The following is a 19,198-nucleotide window of genomic DNA, read 5'->3' on the forward strand; positions in this document are numbered from 1 at the left end:
TTGGGGGGGAGTGCTGTCATGATGCCTACACCCGGAGTAACAGGCCAGGCCCGGCACCCCGGGAGCAGGCATCACGCCCCCGCTAAAAGCCCAGCGGCCCTTTATAGGGGCTCTTTGGACTCTGTCCTGGCGCCATTGGTGCCAGGCTCATGTTGGACATCAGTCCTGGCGCCATAGGCACCAGGCTCATAAGGGGAAGTGTTTGGTGCACTTACCTGAAGCAGACCATGCTGCACACTCACCTGATGCAGACCATGCTGCATGAAGAACCAAGCCAAATGAGGCTTAGGAGGGACTATTTTTTCTGAGGGAACTATTTTGTTACTTGGGTGGGGCTGTGGAAGAATACTCACCTGGAACTTCTTCCAAGGCTATTTAAGCCACGCCCGGACAGCCACACGTGCTTCGCGTTGTTCTGCATCCCAGCAGCTGAACGCTCACCGTGTCAGCTCCTGCACCTGGACTCCAGCCACGCCCGCCTCGAACCTGGAACACCTGTAAGGAAAGAAGAGAAGAGAAAGGTGAAAACCAAGAACTTATTCAACCTTCTTACCTGCATCCGGAATCTTCACGCCAGCATTCCTGAAGGAGGACTTCCATTTAAAAGCACCGCGTTGCTCGCTGCAGCGCCGCGCTTCACTCACCTGTTCCCGAGACGCTGCCCGGCTCCATCGCGGCTCTCAGCACCAGTCGCCACATCTCTGCACCTAGGGGAGAGAAGAAGAGACAAAAGGTGAGCAAGGGAACACAAGAGGAAGGCCGAATTTTCAGCCATATTACTTACCAGCTTTTCTTGGTGAACCATTCCACATCTCGGGTCGGCGCCGCATCTTTGGCAGGTACCGCACCCCGGCCCCTATGGGGAAAGGACAAAAGACATTACTGGGGAATTATAAAGACATTTAGAGGGGTCGCCCTCATCACTAACTCACCTGATTTTACCACCGGCAATTTAACCCCTCAACGCATCGCCTTGGTTCTGCACCTGAAATAAAGGAGAGATCACAGATTAGGAGAAACAACATAAAAGGAGGCTCACACTTGAACTTTAGCATCTTCATACTTACGGTGTATCGCTCAGAAAAGTCAAGTGGATTTGCCAGCGCCATTCTGAAAACCAGTGAAGTAACTGGACGAACGCACGCCCCTGCACCAGAAGCAGGATGGAGAGTTCATCCTTCCAAACCATAAGGTGAGCTTAAACCGGGGGGTTTTGGAGGAAGTCAGAGGAGAACGAAGGAGGAAAGGGGGGAACAAGCACACTATTCAGCAGACAGTTAATCCCCTTTCTCATCTGCAGAAGGATATTCCTACGGGCCAGACAAGCAAGATTTGGGGGTCCTGTTCAATCGGTGGTCCGAATTCTGCGCATCACGCTTGAAGAGGCCACAGCAACCCAGACCAGACCAGCGCCTCCGTGGGAGCCAGGTGAGCGTTACAGGCGGCTCCTACATTGGCGGCTCCAGAGAGTGTCTGCAGGTGTTAGCAGGGGAAGCCAGCAGCTAACAGACACCAACAAAAACTGTAAGTGTGGCATGGGTGTGGTGCAGAGCAATTACTCTACTTCAGAAAGCCCCCGCCACTCTATCTTACATTCCATAACATAGACTGCCTAGACTTAGACCATGCATATTTAGAAAGATTTGTGACCACCAACCTGAATTTATTCATGACAGGATTGTAAATGGTGCCTTGCATTGCATACCAGCATACCTGTCAGTGTTAACAATGCCACACCTAGAGAGAATTGTGAACTTTAGCCTGCATCACATCTAGATAGATTTATGAATGTTATCATGTGACTCACTTGGATGGAGTTGCAAATGTTGGCATATACCCCACTTAGATGGAATCGTGAACTTTAGCCTGTGTCACATCTACATATGATTCTGATTGTTAGCATCTGCCCCACTTAGATGGAATCGTGAACATTAGCCTATGTCACATCCAGATAGGATTCTGAATGTTAGCATACACCCCACTTAAATGGAATTGTGAACTTTAGTCTATGTCGCATCTAGATAGGATTATGAATGTTAGCATGTGCCACACTTAGATGGAATAGTGAACTTTAACATATGTCGCATCTAGAAAGGATTGTGAATGTTAGCATGTGTCACACTTAGATGGAATTGTGAACTTTATCCTATGTCACATCTAGATAGGATTCTGAATGTTAGCATGTGCCACACTTAGATAGAATTGTGAACTTTAGCCTGCAGCGCATCTAGATAGAATTCTGAATGTCAACATTTGCCCCACTTAGATGGAATCGTGAAGTTTAGCCTATGTCACATCTAGATAGAAATGTGAATGTTAGCATTTGTCACACTTAGATGAAATTGTGAATGTTAGCAAGTGCCACACTTAGAGTGCATCATGAACATTAGCCTGCGTTGCATCTTGTGAATATTAGCAGGCACCACAATTAGATTGAATTGTGAACTTTTGCCGCATCACATCTAGATAGGATTCTGATGCCACACCTAGATGGAACCTTAGACATTAGCCTGCACCACATCTAGTTAGGATCCTAATTGTCAGCACATGCACACTTTGATGATATTCTGAATGATAGAATGGGCCAAACCTGGTTGGAATTGTGAACACTGGCCATAAACCCATCTAAATATGATTGGGGATGGTGACAGGTGCCACACCTGGATTGAGCCATGCCTAGATAGAAATTTGAATGTTGGCATTTGCCACACTTAGATGGAATCTTAAACACTAGGCGCTGCATCCAGATAGAAATATGAATGTTTGCAAGTGCTACACTTAGATAGAAATGTGAATGTTAGCCATTCCAATTAACCAATCCACTAACAATGTCACCCCTCTGCATACACCTCTCAAATTCTAACCAAACACAACCACAAACCCATAAACACAACAATCCACACAAACCTCACTACACTGCAACAACAATACACACCACACATAGGCTAGCACAACAGTACACAACGCTGCCGACTGAAAACACCCCAAGTCCAGCCAAGAGAGTTACCGGGTTGAGACTGCCAACAGCACATCACTGCTCTCTTGCACTTTTTCAGCTCATTCCAACTAACGCACCCCCTTTCCCTTTTTTTAGAGCCACCAGATCACCAGGGGACCACTCCGGTGGTGATAGTGTGTGGTACAAATATCCTTTAACATGAAGATTAACATTAATAATTCCCCATCCTTGAAGTATCCCAGTATTTGACCTTGTTTACTTACTGCAGGATTAAACTAAAACATATTTGGTTACTCCAGGGGTATTGTGAATCCCCCTCGATCTTTAACCAAGTGCTGCAGATGGACTTGGGAAATGTACAACTTGACAGCACAGTAATACAATACGGAGGTGACATTTTAGTGTGCCGCAATACGGAGGAAGAGCGAAGGAGATACTCAGTAAAGCTGATGACAGTGTTGACTGAGAAAGGGTACAAAGTTGATCAAAAGAAAATACAATATTGCCTGGAAGAAGTACTATACATAGGCCAGCTAATATCAAAAGAAGGAAGGAAGGTGACACCTGAAAGAGCAGAAGCAATAATTAAGGTGCCCAAGCCAGAGACAGTGAAAGGGTTACAACAATTTCTAGGCATTTTCAATTATTGCAGGGTGTCAGTTTTTGACTACAGCATACATATTAGTCAACTTTATACAGACTGCAGGAGTGGCAAAAAGATAACAGTGATATAGCCTTGACAGGTGTGATGATAGATGCCTTTGATGAATTGAAACTAGCAATTAGAACAGCTTCCATGTTAGGGGTCCCTGATTACAACACATTATTTGTATTCTCCCATTCAAATGGAGAAGTGATGATGTTGTCCTCACCCAGAAAACTACCATGGGACACAAACCATTAGCATTCTACTGTGGAATTTTAGATCCAATTATGAGAGGTCAATATCCCTGTGAGCAAACACTGGTGACAGTAGCATTTGCGATTGAGAAATCTGCTGGTATAACTATGGGATACACTGTTACATTATATGTTTAGCATGCCCTATTTATTATACTCGAAATGCCCATAAGTACATTGAACACACAGAGAGCCTCCGGTTATGAAGTAACTATATTGAATCGATTGATTAGAATTGTCAGGTGCAGAGTGGTAATTCCAGCCAGATTTATATCAGAACCAGTAAAGGAAGGAGGTGACTTGCATGATTGTACCAAATACACTGAATACTATGATGCAATACCACATGTCAAGGAAAATTCCCTGTGAGGGGGCATAATTCTCTTCCTTGACGGGTCAACATCGATAGACCAGAGCACTGGCAAACGACACAGTGGCACAGCTGTAGTGGAAGCAAAAGAGACAGTGAAAAGTGTGAGATTGCCAGCCCATTTCTCAGCACAAGCAGTTTAGCACATGAAGAAGAGGTATTAATGGTGTATTTTGATTCTGCCTATGTGATGAACAGTACACGCAGTACTGTCATGTTGGAAGTGATTTGGCTTCTTGCACGCAGATGGCATCCCAGTGCAGCATGCACCGCTATTGGACAGGCTCATAGAGGTACTACCATCGCCATGGTCATATGTGCACCGCACATCAGAGGTGCGGATTTAAATACCTGCGTCAACGAGACTGTCGAACTTGAAGCAAAAAGAGCAGCACATTTGAGATTTTGACTGCACTGAACAAATACACACATGCACGCAACATGGTGATGAACGAAGGTTTTAACATGCTACCCATAGCACAAATTACAGAAATACAGGGAAGACACCACCAGAAGAGCAGGAGTTATGGAAATGAAGGCGATACTCATTTTCTTTCACAGAAGCAATGTGCTGGCAGGACAACACCATGAAACTGGTCACACCCCTTGGACTGCTCAAAGTAGCACTTGACAAATTGCATTACCCAGCACACACATCAAGAGAGTGTCTTGCAGTACTGATTTTGGAGGACTGGTTTGTACCAAATTTGTTAGAACATGTTGCAGATTTTGTTGTAAATTGTTTGACATGCCAAATATTTACTGCTAGGCATACTTTGCGAACAGTGAGAGGAACAATACCCCGTCCTGCTTGACCATTTCAACATTTGCATATCAACTATGTATATATGCTCCAAATGTGTAACGGCTACAGGTACATGTTAGTAGTCATATGTCTCTTTTCCGGATGGATTCAAGTAGGTCCATTCACACATACAGAATCCACATGTGCTGCGAAGGTCCTCATATGTGAGGCATTTCCATGATGGGGAGTGTGCAAAGTGCCCAGGTCTGACAATGGACCACATTTTGTAAATGAGGTATTTGAGCACATCACTAAACTGTTGGGTATAAAGCATCAATTCTCATCCGCTTACCACCCTCAGGAAAACCGAATTTACAAGCACCTCAACAACCTCTTTAAAAAGAGTGCAAATTGCCAAAATAAAAGAGACACTGAAAAAAGGTTGGCTCCATTGCCTTTCTTTAGCCCTATTTGCATTACGCAATCAGCCCGGCTCTGACCATCACCTGAATACACATGAGCTGGTGGTGGAATGTTGAATGTATACACCCCTTGCTCCTCCCACCCGAGTTCAAACTGATCCATAGTATGCTGCTCCTGTGTTAGGAAATGAGATGCACAATTATTTGATAGCTATGACGGAATCATTTAAAATGTCTCGATAGTCCAAATGTGCCAGGGGGGTTTGAAGAAGACCGACGAAGTAAATGAACAAGTTGATGCAGAAGCTGTACTAAAACCACTAGTGCTGTTTCCACGAGATAAGGTCATGTGCAAAAATGTTACCCGACGGTCGTACAAGCTAAGTTTCAAGGGACCGTTCATATTGGAAGCAGTAACACAAAATGCAGTAAAGGTCCAAGGAAGGCGTGCCTGGCTGCATCTCAGTGACATCAATCTCTACAAAGGAGAGACCTCCCTGCTTCAGCGCAGAGGTGAATGGGATATGACAAGAGTCCAAACGAGGTCTATGACGAGGATCAATCAGCAGCAAAAAAAATAAAAACAAGTCAGTTTAACATTCTTTCAACGACACTTGCCAAAATAAAGCGTAACAAATCTACAAGTAAAAGAAAAATAACAAATGTTTCCTATAGCAATTACAGTTTTCATGGTTGTATCCTTTTTTATGAGCACTTATCACTTTTTGGGAGCCAGGAAAGTCTGTTTTGTGTATTATTATTTCACTTTAAAGCTCATGATGTTCTGGAAATAAATTGTCTCTCAATATTGACAAAGATGTTCTTGTGAACACTTATTTTCCAAGGATAATAAGAAACCATGGACCTCATTAGGAGTTTTGAGGTAGCCATGCCGTTCTTACTGGGTCTGGTTCCCAAAAATAGGTAATTACCGGGCCATGCCGACTTTAGCAGGCCCAGAAATTCCCATTCTCGGGACCCATACCTGGTATATCCCCATTCCCATTTGAGCCCCTACAGGGCTCAAGGGGAATGGGGAGGATGCTAACAATGGGCCTGTTAATGACAGGCCCGTTTTTAGCATCCTGGTCTGCTAGCGGGTCCCTCTCTGCACATCTGGTCTGGCCAGGTGTCCAGAGTGGGACCCGTTGCAGACCTCGTAATGTGGCAGCCGGGAATGAACGGTGCCAGTCCCTTAACAGCACCATTCCTTCCGTGGCCGCCTGCCTCCTAATGAGGCCCCATATCTCCTGAAATAGGACTGCTTATGTTGAATAATATAAAATAAGGTGTTTAAGAAAAAAGTTTACTCACAGAAACTTGTAGAAAGTAATATAATGATAATAGAAATTATGTTTATATTTTGTAGTTTTTATCTAATCATTTTTATTGCAGCAAGAGAAATTATCATTTATGATATTGCTAAACGAGTAAAAATGAGTATGTGCTCTGTAATAAAGATGAACACAATGACACCGGAAGAATTATCTGTAGTAAAAACACAGATGAGAAGACTAAAGCGAAATGTTCTATGACTCATTGCACCGAACTCCATATTTTGATGAGTCAGTCCATTTTACCAACAATGGGCCTCATTACGACCCAGGCGGTAAGTTACCGCCTGGGCCGTGACTTTACCACCATGGCGTAAACTACGTTTACGCCATGGTGGTTGGCGGACTTACCGCCCCATTCCGACCTTGGCGGGGCGGTAAGTCCCCAATCCCCATTTACCCTTCCCCATTCCCATTTTTGCCCCATAGGGCATAATGGGAGTGGGGAAGGCGTTAATTACGCCACCGTAAATTACGGTGGCGTAATTAACTCCATGGTCCCTTAGCGCCATGGATTTTAACACCTACTAAAAGCAGGTGTTAAGTCCGCCATGGCGCTAAGGGACCTCGTACTCAGGCGGTAAGGGTCGGCGCTGTTAACGCCGCCGTAAAACCCTTACCGCCTGAGTCGTAATGAGGCCCAATATGTTGTATAAGCACATGAGCAAAGTTGGGAGCGAGACGTCTGTTGAGAGTTGCTTTTGTGTTCTCTCATTCCCTACTCCATGAGTGCTTCTAGAACATTCTTAGCTACAGAAGTACCCGCTAATGCAACACATTGAATCACATACCTTGCACTATGTATGACCCGAGGAAAATTCCAAGGGCAGACAGCCTCCACAGAATGGGTGACAAAAACAAAGTCTCCACAGGAGGATAATTTTATAGAACAAAAGAACATTCTGTTTAGAATGAGTAAGCACTGACAGTTGCAAGACTGTATGATACAAAGAGCATCATTGTCTTAACCCAAACAAGACAGGTGAGTTAATAGAGTTGTTTTCATTTCTAAGGTTGAATTTGTGATAAATCTATTGCCACAGTGCCTGCTACACTATTACAAGTAACCGTGAGAAGCAGACGTATTGACCTTTTTATTTATAAAGCAGTTGCAATTGGATGAACACCTTGTAATTCATTGCACTTTGTCTGTTTATGGTACAGGAGTTGCTGCAAATAAAATGAAGGTGCACACAATTTGACTGTTATGAATCTGAGAACTCATCTCTATGGGAGCCAAATGAAAAAGGAGCACTAAGAGTAATTAATCTGTCCATGTATTTTATGTGCCATTTCGTTTATCTGGAAAGTGCCACATTATACTAAAGCGGTGTTGATGTAAATCCCCTGAACAAGATCCCAACAAATCTTGATCATTGTATACAGAACAAAACATGTTGGGTTAAACAGCACCCACATGATTGTGGATGTAATTAATAAGGGCATTAAAAGGCCCATATATCATGAGTTTGAGTGATGACATCTGTTGCCCTTACAAACAAAAGTTAAACATGTCATCATTGTGTGTGGACATTATTGTACTTGGTCTTTGAATTAGACAGTAGGCTGTCATGCTATTTGATGAAGTAAAATCATTGTTATTTTGTGCTGTGACAGAACAATTAAATGAAATGATACTTTGCACAAGTCACTTTATGGGGTGCACAAAGCACTTTAAATTGTTTTAACAATGTGTTTTTCACTAAAAGATGAATGTACTGTTAAAATGCTGTTGTGATATTGCATATATAGTGCACAAATTCAATTGGTTTGACTCTTGTGTGTATTTGTGTATCTGATCACTAATGGTGTTGAAACTAGAGGATATCATGTGATACTTTACGGTTCTAATTTCAAAAGGCTACACATGCAATAGAGATTAAACGTGGAGGGTCTACACAGTAAAATATCTACCACTGGACATCAATGGGGGAGGGATTGAAATAGAACAACATACAATGCTTCAGTGTAACAATGTGCAAGTAAAATAAGTACCTGGGTTTTGGGACAGAGGACAGTTACAACTAAAATGACACATACTTATGGCATACTTATGGCAGAAGGGTGGGGGAAGGATTACTAGGTTGCAAGGCACTAGCACATCTAGAGCAGCCTGAAATTGGTGCAAAATGCTAGAAGAGTATGCCTCAAAGCATGGCCCAAATATACAAAATTGCTTACCTGTGTAGAAGATCAAAAAGGACAAGTACACATAATACCCTTGAAAGATGCTACCCTGTTTTACATAAATAATGGCACAGTGCGTGTTGGGATGAACCCAAAATGTTATCGTATTTTCGACATACCAGGCATGAAAGTAGGAACAGCTGTGAAAATGGATGACTATTGGGCTTGTGGTTCTAAAGACTACGTTCAAGACCCACGAAAATAGGGAGGCCTGTGATCCTTGGTAATTATAGTCAGTCAGTCAATATCTTTACATTTAGAAAATAGATCACAAAATTAATTAATATAAATACTATCACAATTACATTTAGCCCAAAATACCCAGTCCCAGACCTGGTCCTGACAACAAGCAGCGTCCATCAACCCTAAATATTTCTTATGCCCCTGGTCTATTACAACTAAGGCCACATCCCCAATGGCAACACAGTTGCCCCAGTAAGCAGTAGATTGTGGGACATAGCTAACACCAATAATCTATTTTGGGGACCGCGTGAGAGCTAATTTGGATTAAACTGATCGTAAGTAAAGCACTTTTCATATTGATGCACAAGAAGCTGCAGGCTATGCCATGGTCCCAAAAATCAACTTGAATAGAATCAAAATCTTTTTCTCCCTGATAGCAAAGTCTGGTACAGTTTGAGATACTTTCTTGTGATACAAATAAACAGCCATGCACAGTATGCGAACAAATCCAGGGATGCCCTGAATAAGTTCCACAGGCTTTAGGGTAAGTCGCATCGATAATATTTCTATGTGTGTTGAGGTCAACCGCAGGCTTTGACTCATTTACTGTTTGTTTAAATCTAGGGATGTGAGCTGTTTCTGTGACTATGTACAATGCAGAATTTTTAGCCCCTTTTCTCTTCGGTAATGAGACAGTCCCAGGATACTCGTTGTTATGTCGGTCATAAGGCACTTGTTCATTGGAACATCCAACAGTCTCAATTGGTTCTCCACTTATGTTGTTTACCCGCAGCCCCATTCCACTCAGTATCGTAGCACTTGAATCAACAACCAGTCTTAGGAAATCAGGCACCCTTGTTGGACAAATGGACCCTGTGCCAACCACACCACCTTCTTTTCCCCTTAAATGCCCCCACAAGCCTTCCCCTCTTTCCTGGGCCAGGATAAGGACCTTTACTTCATGGAGTACTGCCAGCAGAGTTCTACAGATGCAAGCATGAGATGTGCATAGGCCTTCATCAGCCGGGCCATTGGTAAATTTTATGGACTTTTCAGGTTTCAATTATGAACATGGGTGGCTAGCATTCTTGGGCAAAATACTCTCGGGATGGTTAGCACTCTGGGCAAAGTCAATGGGTGGATGGCTAAAATCAGACACTATCTCATTAGCAATGGGCTGATTGCCCTCCATAGTTCCAATTGTTACCAAAACAAGACACTTATTCATTTTGGCCTCGATAATCTGAATAGACAGCAGAACCGAATCCAGGTCCAACATGTACATATTGGGGTCAATTGTGATCAGTTGAAATTTAGAAGCACTCGATCTTGCTATCCTGGGTGACACCCCATCCCCGTATGTTAGATTGGAGGGTAAATTCAGATTTGAAGTGGTGAAACAAGTTAATGCCGGGTTTACTGGTTCAACAACAGACTCCGGTTCAGCCATGGGTGCTGTGCTGATTAGGTCCATGGAGACTCTGCCCTCAGGGATTTTAAAATTCACAGAGTCCATGCCCAAGAATTGGTTTATTTCCTTGATAAAGGAATAGGCCTCCCCCATAATGTTCCTAGCTGGGAGTAGTTTCTTGCTGATGCTAGCGTCTGAACCCGCCACCAACTTGCGTTTCACTGTCAACATCTTACATTTGTTGGCTGGTTGGCCAGCGTGATCATCACCCATTGTGGCGCTGCTGTAAGGTGAGTCGAGGTGATCTAAATCAGTAATTGTGCTAGAGTTTTTAGAATGTTTGGAACTTCTCACCTGTGGGAACAATTTTCTTTGTTGCAGCTTCCATTGTCAAAGGCTGGTCTGGGCCAAAAGGGTAGCCACATTGGTGTGCCGAACTCCCTTCGGGATGCCAAACTCCTGTGGCCTTTCCCCGCAGGCTTCACCCAGTGGGGAGAGGCAGGAGCAGACATGCTGGAGGGGGCGTGGCTTCAGGCCGCTATGAGCAGCAATCTGCAGGACCCGGCAAATCCCTGGAGGCTGATTTTTGAGAGGCAGTGGAATATGCTATCCATAGTGTAGAGGATGAGCCCAAAGCCTCCACTTGAAACCCTGCCCCTAACCTGCTTGTGTGTTGGGAACCAGAGATAGTGGTAATGGCGACACCTGTAATGATGCCAATAACATGAGCAGCCTTTGAAGCAAAGTACCGGGTGAAAATGCCATTCTTTATGAATCCATGAAGAGCTGACAGCATCTTAGGAAAGATCCCTGAAGAGCGGGAGAAGATGAATGAAATAACAGACTGGTCACGTCACATGATGTAACGTGACACAATGAGAAGCGATAAAAGTGGAGAACGTAAAGAGAATATATAGAATACTGTGACGAAGTACAGAATCAAGTAACCTGTTACATGTAAAATGAAGATTACATGTGTGAAGTACATGGAAGAAAATGCAAAACCCTTTTATAATTGTACAAAGTCAGCAACGCAAGTAGAATAAGTGATAATAGAAGCTAGCTATACGTAGTATATAGATTGCAGGCAGTGCCGCCAAGGTATAAATAAGCATAAGAAATATGGATGTTACACATTGTGTTTTAGCAAACTGGGATCTCATGGGCAGGAATCCTGAAAATGTGTTGCAGTTAACAAACAGTAGATGATGAGCAAGGATGAATCAAGGAGGCTTGTCTGGCCCAGTGTCAAGAAGGCCAGTGCAGCCAAGAACTGGTTTTCCATTCAAAGGATACAATTAATACAAGAGACAAGCCAAGCTCCTGCCAAGGTGCAGCTGAGAGATAATTTGTGCCAAGTTATATTCGTTCAATACCATTTAATATTGAAAAGAAGCTCGAAATGTGGTCATCAGTCATGTGACCTGGATGGAAATAGACTTAAGCAGACTCTGCAGAGAGTAGAAGATAAAAGCATGCACACACTCCCTGATATTCCCAGGAATAGTGAAGCCTACAAGGCCATGTTCAAAGGCTAATTGATGACAAAAAGTAAGAGTGATGATAGATGTTGGGCTAATTGGGTGGGGAGGTATGGTCAAGACCAACCCACCAGCACCTGGAGTACCAGCTTGTGCACTGCTAGCAAGTGGAAGTTCCAGAAGGGTACAAGTGTGTCAGCCAATTATAGAGGGCCATGTACCAAAGAGCCCTTTAGTTTGAGACCCAATAGATTGTTGTTTATTTTGTGACGATGAAGATGACTTGCACTAGAGGAGGGCTTAGTTGCCCAGCTGACAGTAGAGACCCAATCATAAACTTAACCCCCTTAGAAAGTATATGTAGATGTTTCCCGTTACCCAATCACAGCCCCACATATGTTTTTACAGTTTGCCATGTAGTAAGACTTCAATAATGCCAAATTGTTTGTATAAAATAATGTTTTGTATATGAATCTTTGAGATTTTGCTATGAGACGTCCATCGATGTCTGTTGTACTCCCTGTTTTAGATAATTGTTAATAAAACAGCGTACACCTTGCCAACTTTTTGAGTCAACCTTATTATTAATGTTTGAGAAATGTCTGCATCCCCATCCTTGCCATAAATGTGCAACCTCATTTTAAAACCCCCCCTCTGGTTCAAATGGTAGCGTGTTGGATGGTTAAATGAAAGGTCAGTCGAATTAGTAGACTCGAGATTCTCAGAAAATCCAATACCCTCTGCCCTCCAGATGGAAGGACACAAAGTTTCCTGTGGAGAACGGCCAAAATAGTGAAGCTTACAAGTAAAGAAGATACAGGTGGAACATGCTCCTCTTTGACGAAATACCTCCTGATTTCCACATGAGGCAAGTGGACTGAAGCCGACAGTGGCTGGATTGCAGGAGACGATACCGATACAAAGGGCCTACAGCTAAAAAACGAATGGTGAGTAGACTAAAATACTGGCAGATAGAGACAAAGTGTTTTATTTATTCTAGGTAATTGTCAGCGTCCAATCAAGTCCTAAAAGAGGTATAAGAGAAGATGATTATGAGTTCAATAATTATCTTGACAATACAGCAGAAGATGATTATGAGTTCAATACTTATCAATGCAGAGAAGATGATTATGAGTTCAATAATTATCTTGACAATACAGCACATTTGGGAAATAACATGTGGTTTCAGCATATGAAACAAGTGGGCAAAAGAACCTCTGAGGAGAGTTGCTATGTTTGTGCTCTCATACGTTATGCATTGGGGAACTCTTAGATATTCATAGCTATAGAAATAGATGTCCAGACAGCTCATTGCCTAACTCACCTTGCACTGTCATACAAGAGGTCAATTCCAGGGACGTACAGCGTCGTTAGTATGGGTGACAGAATGGTCAGAACCAGATTAAGATGATTATGTTCAAGATTTATAGAAAGGAGCAAGAGCACACACCAGAAATCATGTGATCAGATACGAAAAGCCTGGAATGAAAGGAGCAGGAACCAGATGGGAAATAAACAGAAAGCTCAATTGCCAAGGAAAGAGAGAAAAAGAATTACGAAGTTGCAAAGAAAGAGGCCAGATGCAAGTTTGGGGAACAGTTCTTTCACCAGATGGATGGGAAGAGGCGTAATTATATGCAGTGCAGTGGCTGTAAATGGACATCACAAACCAGTTACAGATCATGTGGAGACTGGATGCAAACCACTATGGCTGAAGATTGGTATGCTACTGACCTGAGTTGAAGATAGAGGAGGCCAAGTGTACATAGTGCACCTAGCAAGTGCAGAACTGTGTTTCAGAAACAATGGCAAGAGAAAAGTTGGAGAGAATCAACAATGCAGTTGAATCTTCGATGTACCAGAAATGGAGGATAGGACAGTCGTGATAATGGACCTTGGAATTATCCGTGCGTGTCGGAAGCGGCCACGTTACACGACACTCTGTGAGAGAGCGAGTAACTGTTGGTGCGGCTTGACGCGCGGTCTGACGCGGTCTAACGTTAGAGCGTAGGAGCGGCTGTGAGTGCTGGGTCCGTTCCTCTAACGCCGCACAGCCGGAAGCAGCGGTCGGCGGTGCTCGCCGGTGCTCGGCGAGACGCAGAACGAAGGACGTGATTGCGAGGACCGTCGAGGAGCCGAGGAGAGGTCCTGGTCGGAACGAGAGGAGGTAAAGACCCGAGGGTGAGGTGTAAGGCGAGGTGTGAGGCGAGTGCGGTAAAGGTGAGAAATTGCGAGTGGCGAGTTGAGAGCTGGGGGATAGTGTTCTCCCCCTCTGCCTCGCAACACCTATCCCCTCCCACAGCGCCTATCCCCTCCTTGGTGAGCGAGTGAGCAGGAGGCCTCACACGGGTAAATTGAGGCGAGCAGGGCTGACTTGGCAGCCCAAAAGTGAGAAGCGGGTTTGGAGCCAGAAGAACGAAAGCACGCGGAAGCTAGCCGCACCGTGTACAGCCGTGGAATTTCTTCCCCTGCTGTAATACAGCACGGCGCAGTGCGGTGGCTCCCTGTGGCTTCTTGTGACACTTCTTGAAGTGGGCTTGGAGTGGACCCTGAGAAGAAGGGGAACTGTGAACTTCTACCGGAGACTGCGGGCTGCAGCCTTCGATCCGGGCTTGCAAGTTCCCAGGGTCATTATACTGGTGGGGGCGGGGGTACCAGTAAAAGGTGGGGAATACCACATAGTTACCTCACCAGGGCAGTTCTAGAGGTAAAACTTTTCCTGTCCTCTAGCAGCAGCCCTTACTACCTTACCTGCCTGGACTGACCTGCACCTACGGGAAATAAACTCTTGAAGTGAATTGAGCCATAACGTAGACATGCAGCGGGGAAGAAGAGCACCCCACTCGATCTCTAATCTACGTAAAAATAAATCTCAACCCATAAAGGAACCCAAGGAATCCCATAAGAAAGGGGGCAAATCCAAAAAGAATGGCAAATATGCTATCCCGGTGGCGCATGGGGCTATAACTGAGTTCTTTCCTGTGAACCCACCCCCGGCCACGAATTCCACTGTAATTGAGGAAACACCGGCACCGATAGAGAGTGGCAGCATTTCTTTAAATACCTCCAATTTCGATGACATAGACAATAATTCCCTCTTAGACCTTTGTCTAAGGATACAGAGAGGGATGCGAACACAAACGCCCCTGAGGTCACCCAGTGGCATAACACCATTAAAAGAAAACAGCATGAATAGTGTCTCGGGGGTGCATACCGGTGGGGGGAATTAGCGGACGTCTGTCTGCTTCTCCGAATCTGGTAATGGCGTCAATGGAGGATGAACCGGATAATGTGATGGAAGATAATATCGAATCACAGCCAAGCTCATTACAGATAACTGAGCTACAATCATCGGTGGCTGCTCTCCAATTTGCCCTTAAAATACTCCTACAAATGTCAGGGCGTATTTTGGCCAATACTAACACCATCACATTGGCCTTAGAGCAAAAGGATCTCCTCCGAGAAGAGGCAGAAATGAATCTATCTGATGCTTTACAGACAGTCGAGGAGATTGACGAGCAGGAAGATGTGGTGGAGGGCAGGTGAAGCACAATATGTGCCCAATAGTGACAGCATAATTGAGGAAATCCCTGTGGAGGCTGACAATCCAGAGCATGAGCAAAGCCCCCGGTGCCCTCCCTCACGGAAACAACGAAGACTGGCAAAAAAGGCACTTAAAAACAAGTCAGCTGCAAAAGGGGCCCAACCACCTATAACAGTGTCCAAACCGGCACCTGAGACCTGCTCAAAAAAGGCCAGGAAAAGACTGGTGAGAGCAGCTCAAAGGGCGGCAAAGGCTAAGGGACCACTAATAGACTGGCTGATACCGGAAGAGAAGACAATGGGAATGGACCCAGAAGATGATTTAGTTATGACCTTTGAGCCTGAGTTGGAAACCAGTATACATATGCAGCCGGAGCCTCTCCCTGAAATACGGGCGGTGGAAGAACCTGCTGAGCCCTTACCATTGGACCCGAAGAAGGAAGTGAAGGACATAAATACGAACCGTATCTGTTTCATTAAGAATTTGTACCCAAGCGACAAAAATCCCTGGTTATCACGCTCGGAGCTATTAACAAGATTATATCATATACCTCAACTTCGTGTCCTAAAATCTGAGGATTTCTTATTTGTAGAACCCCTGTCGGGCCCCAACCCTAATGTCTCTGCCTTACATTGCATTTTTCCGACTATGGCGCAACTCATCAGAAAATACAAAGAAGATCTGAATGCAGTGGACATTGACATTGATGTGGACCCGCTGGAGAAGGTATCCTCGGATGATCCAGAGGACACTATGGTAACAGCTCCTGTGGCTAATGTGCTCAAATCGGGGCTAGGGGACCATCCTGCGTTAAAGGAAATACAGCAAGTCCTGAAGTCACTTTTAGAATCCATCCCGCAACTGCTACAGAATCATTGATGTTTGTCTTTACTTTCTTGGAACTGCAGAGGCTTTTCCCATCTCTTGAGGCCGTAAGGCTCAGTAGACTTACTGTCCCAACATAGTTGTATATGTCTACAAGAGACATGGTCTCTCGACCGTTTACTGTTAGATGGTTTTGTTATACATCAAGCGTTTGCTAAACGGGGCAGCAAGGGGCGTCCATACGGTGGTATACTCACGGGCGTATCGAATACGTTTATATCCCAAAAGATTCAATGCAAATCTGAGGAGCTGCTATTGGCAGTAGAGGTCGAATATCATGAGGAAAATGGCTCGGGAAGGTTCCTTTTAATTAATCTGTATAACATCCCAGGAGAATTGTTTCCGGACTCACTGCAAGAGGCAATACAAGATCTATTGTCTACTTGGCTGTTAAGAACGGGCAATGTTGCGGTGGTGGTTATGGGTGATTTTAATTCCCATATGACGGACGAGACTCTTATATCTTCTAACTCTGATCTCAATGAAAGATGTTGGATGTCCCATGGAAAGAGGGAGGCTGAAGGATTAGGCTGGCTGCAATTGTATGAAGCCTGGGATATGGCTATGATCAATGGCCGTACTTCAGGAGATCGGCCGGGGAGACAGACGTGGGCGAGTGGGTTATCAATGAGCACATTAGATTATATATTCATGTGCCCCGTGATGCAGAGTAGAGTAAGCGATATGATAGTCAAGCCTAATAAATGGAGCGACCACGCGTCGCTACAGTGTTTATTTAGTATACCTATATCATCTCCCTCTCCTGCTAACATGGGTACCATCCAAGCTAACCAGGCAGGATCTAGAATAGTGTGGTCTGAGAAGAACATAAGATGGGCCACAGAAGCTCTGAAAGCCATCTTAGAGCGGGGCTTCTGTGACTTCAAACTTCTGACGGCAAATGAAATTGAAGACTGGATATCGGGATTCTCAGGTCAGCATGCCACGGTCAATAAAAAACATATGTTAAAAAGTGGGGGTGCAATACTTCCCTTTAATAGGGAAATCAGGGATGCCAAGAGAGGGCTAAGAAAGTCAATCAGAGGCCTGAAACACATGAATTTATCGGGAGCTTTATACCGCGAAAAATTAAGAAATATCAAAAACCGCTATAAAGCGAATATTAAGAACATTAAGACAACAGAGAAAAATACCAGATATCAGCGGCTGATACAAATGATTTGTGCGAGAAATTCTCGTAATATTTGGTCATTACTCAATGAGAATAGAGAGAAGGCAAAAGACCCTTTAATTAACCCTATATGTGAGGAGACATGGGTAAAATTCCTACTAAGCCGAAATTCAGAGGGAGTGGAACCCATGAGCAGAGTATTGGAGAGGGCTCCTATCCATCCGCCTTTCGATGTATCAGCAGAGGCAATACTGAATAAAATAGCTACCCTCAAGTCCTCCAGAGCCCCTGGCCCTAATGGGCTAGCTAACGTAGTGATTAAGAACCATCCTCTTTTCTGGGCCGATTTGTTCTCTTTACTATTCAATAAGATCCTAATGCAGGGGATAATCCCCCGGTCCTGGCAGACAGCGATTCTTATTCCTGTATTCAAAAAAGGCAGCCGTTCTGACCCTAATAACTACAGGCTTCTATCCATGCTTGATATCTCAGGTAAACTTTTTGCCTCACTATTGCTTTGTGAGATGCAGAAATGGGTAGAAGATGCCAAAATACTCAGCAGATTCCAATGTGGCTTTAGACAGGATTTTTCCACCTCACATAATCTCTTGGTCATGGAAATACTCCGAACACGGGCGCTTAGTAAGGGGCAGCCCCCGTTGTACGCTCTTTACATCGATTTCCAGGCCGCATTTGACTCCATCCCACGGCAGAGGTTATGGATTAAGCTAGAGAAATTGGGATGTCCGCCAGGGTTATCATACTACCTTAGATTACTCCATCAAAATACTACGGTGCGCCTGTGGTTAGATCAGGACGGAAATATGACCGGAAATGTGTCCCAAGATAGGGGGGTAAAGCAGGGATGTGTCACTGCACCCCTTATTTATAATCTATATGTGTACGATATTCCTGCAGTATTAGCTGAGGTTGATAATTGCCCTCCTAAAATTGGTGATGCATCATGTGCTGTATTAGCATATGCGGACAATCTGGTTATATTTGACAATACCATAGGTGGTTTGAGGCATTCCGCTACTGCCCTATGGGACTATGCCAGGACAAACGGATTGACCATCAATCTGGACAAAACAAAAGTCCTTAGGTTTACGAGAAGAAGAGTATCGCGAGTAAATTTGATAGTACACCAAAATCTTATACCCTATGCTCCGTCCTATCGCTATCTAGGAGTCGAAATTGAGCCCCTTGGTGATTACTTACTATGCAGACAGGGTCGCATTACTAGGGCGATGCAAGCTATAGCATTTATTTCTGCCTTCACAAACAAGCAGGGTGGCTTTACCCTCTGGGGAACGTGCCACCTTTATATTCAAGTGTTTGCCCCCATGGTTATATATGGCCTGGAGTCATTGCACACATTAGACCTAGCATGGCTGCAAGTGCTAGAGTGCAAGTTCTGGTGACGGATATTGGGGCTATCCCCTGGGGTACCTATGGCCCTGATTAGACTTGAACTGGGTCTTCCCTCTTTGAAGGCTATGGTATTGAAGAAAAGAGCAGGGTTTTACCTTAAGATGATAGGTGGCACTATGAACCCCTTACTAACTGTGATACATCAGGAGGTGACCAAAAAATACACTACTTCTCCCCTACATAAAGACATGACCAAATTCCTTGCAGATAT

This window comes from Ambystoma mexicanum, chromosome 8, assembly GCF_040938575.1.
Source record: "Ambystoma mexicanum isolate Mex_15411 chromosome 8, UKY_AmexF1_1, whole genome shotgun sequence".
Classification (NCBI taxonomy): domain Eukaryota; kingdom Metazoa; phylum Chordata; class Amphibia; order Caudata; family Ambystomatidae; genus Ambystoma; species Ambystoma mexicanum.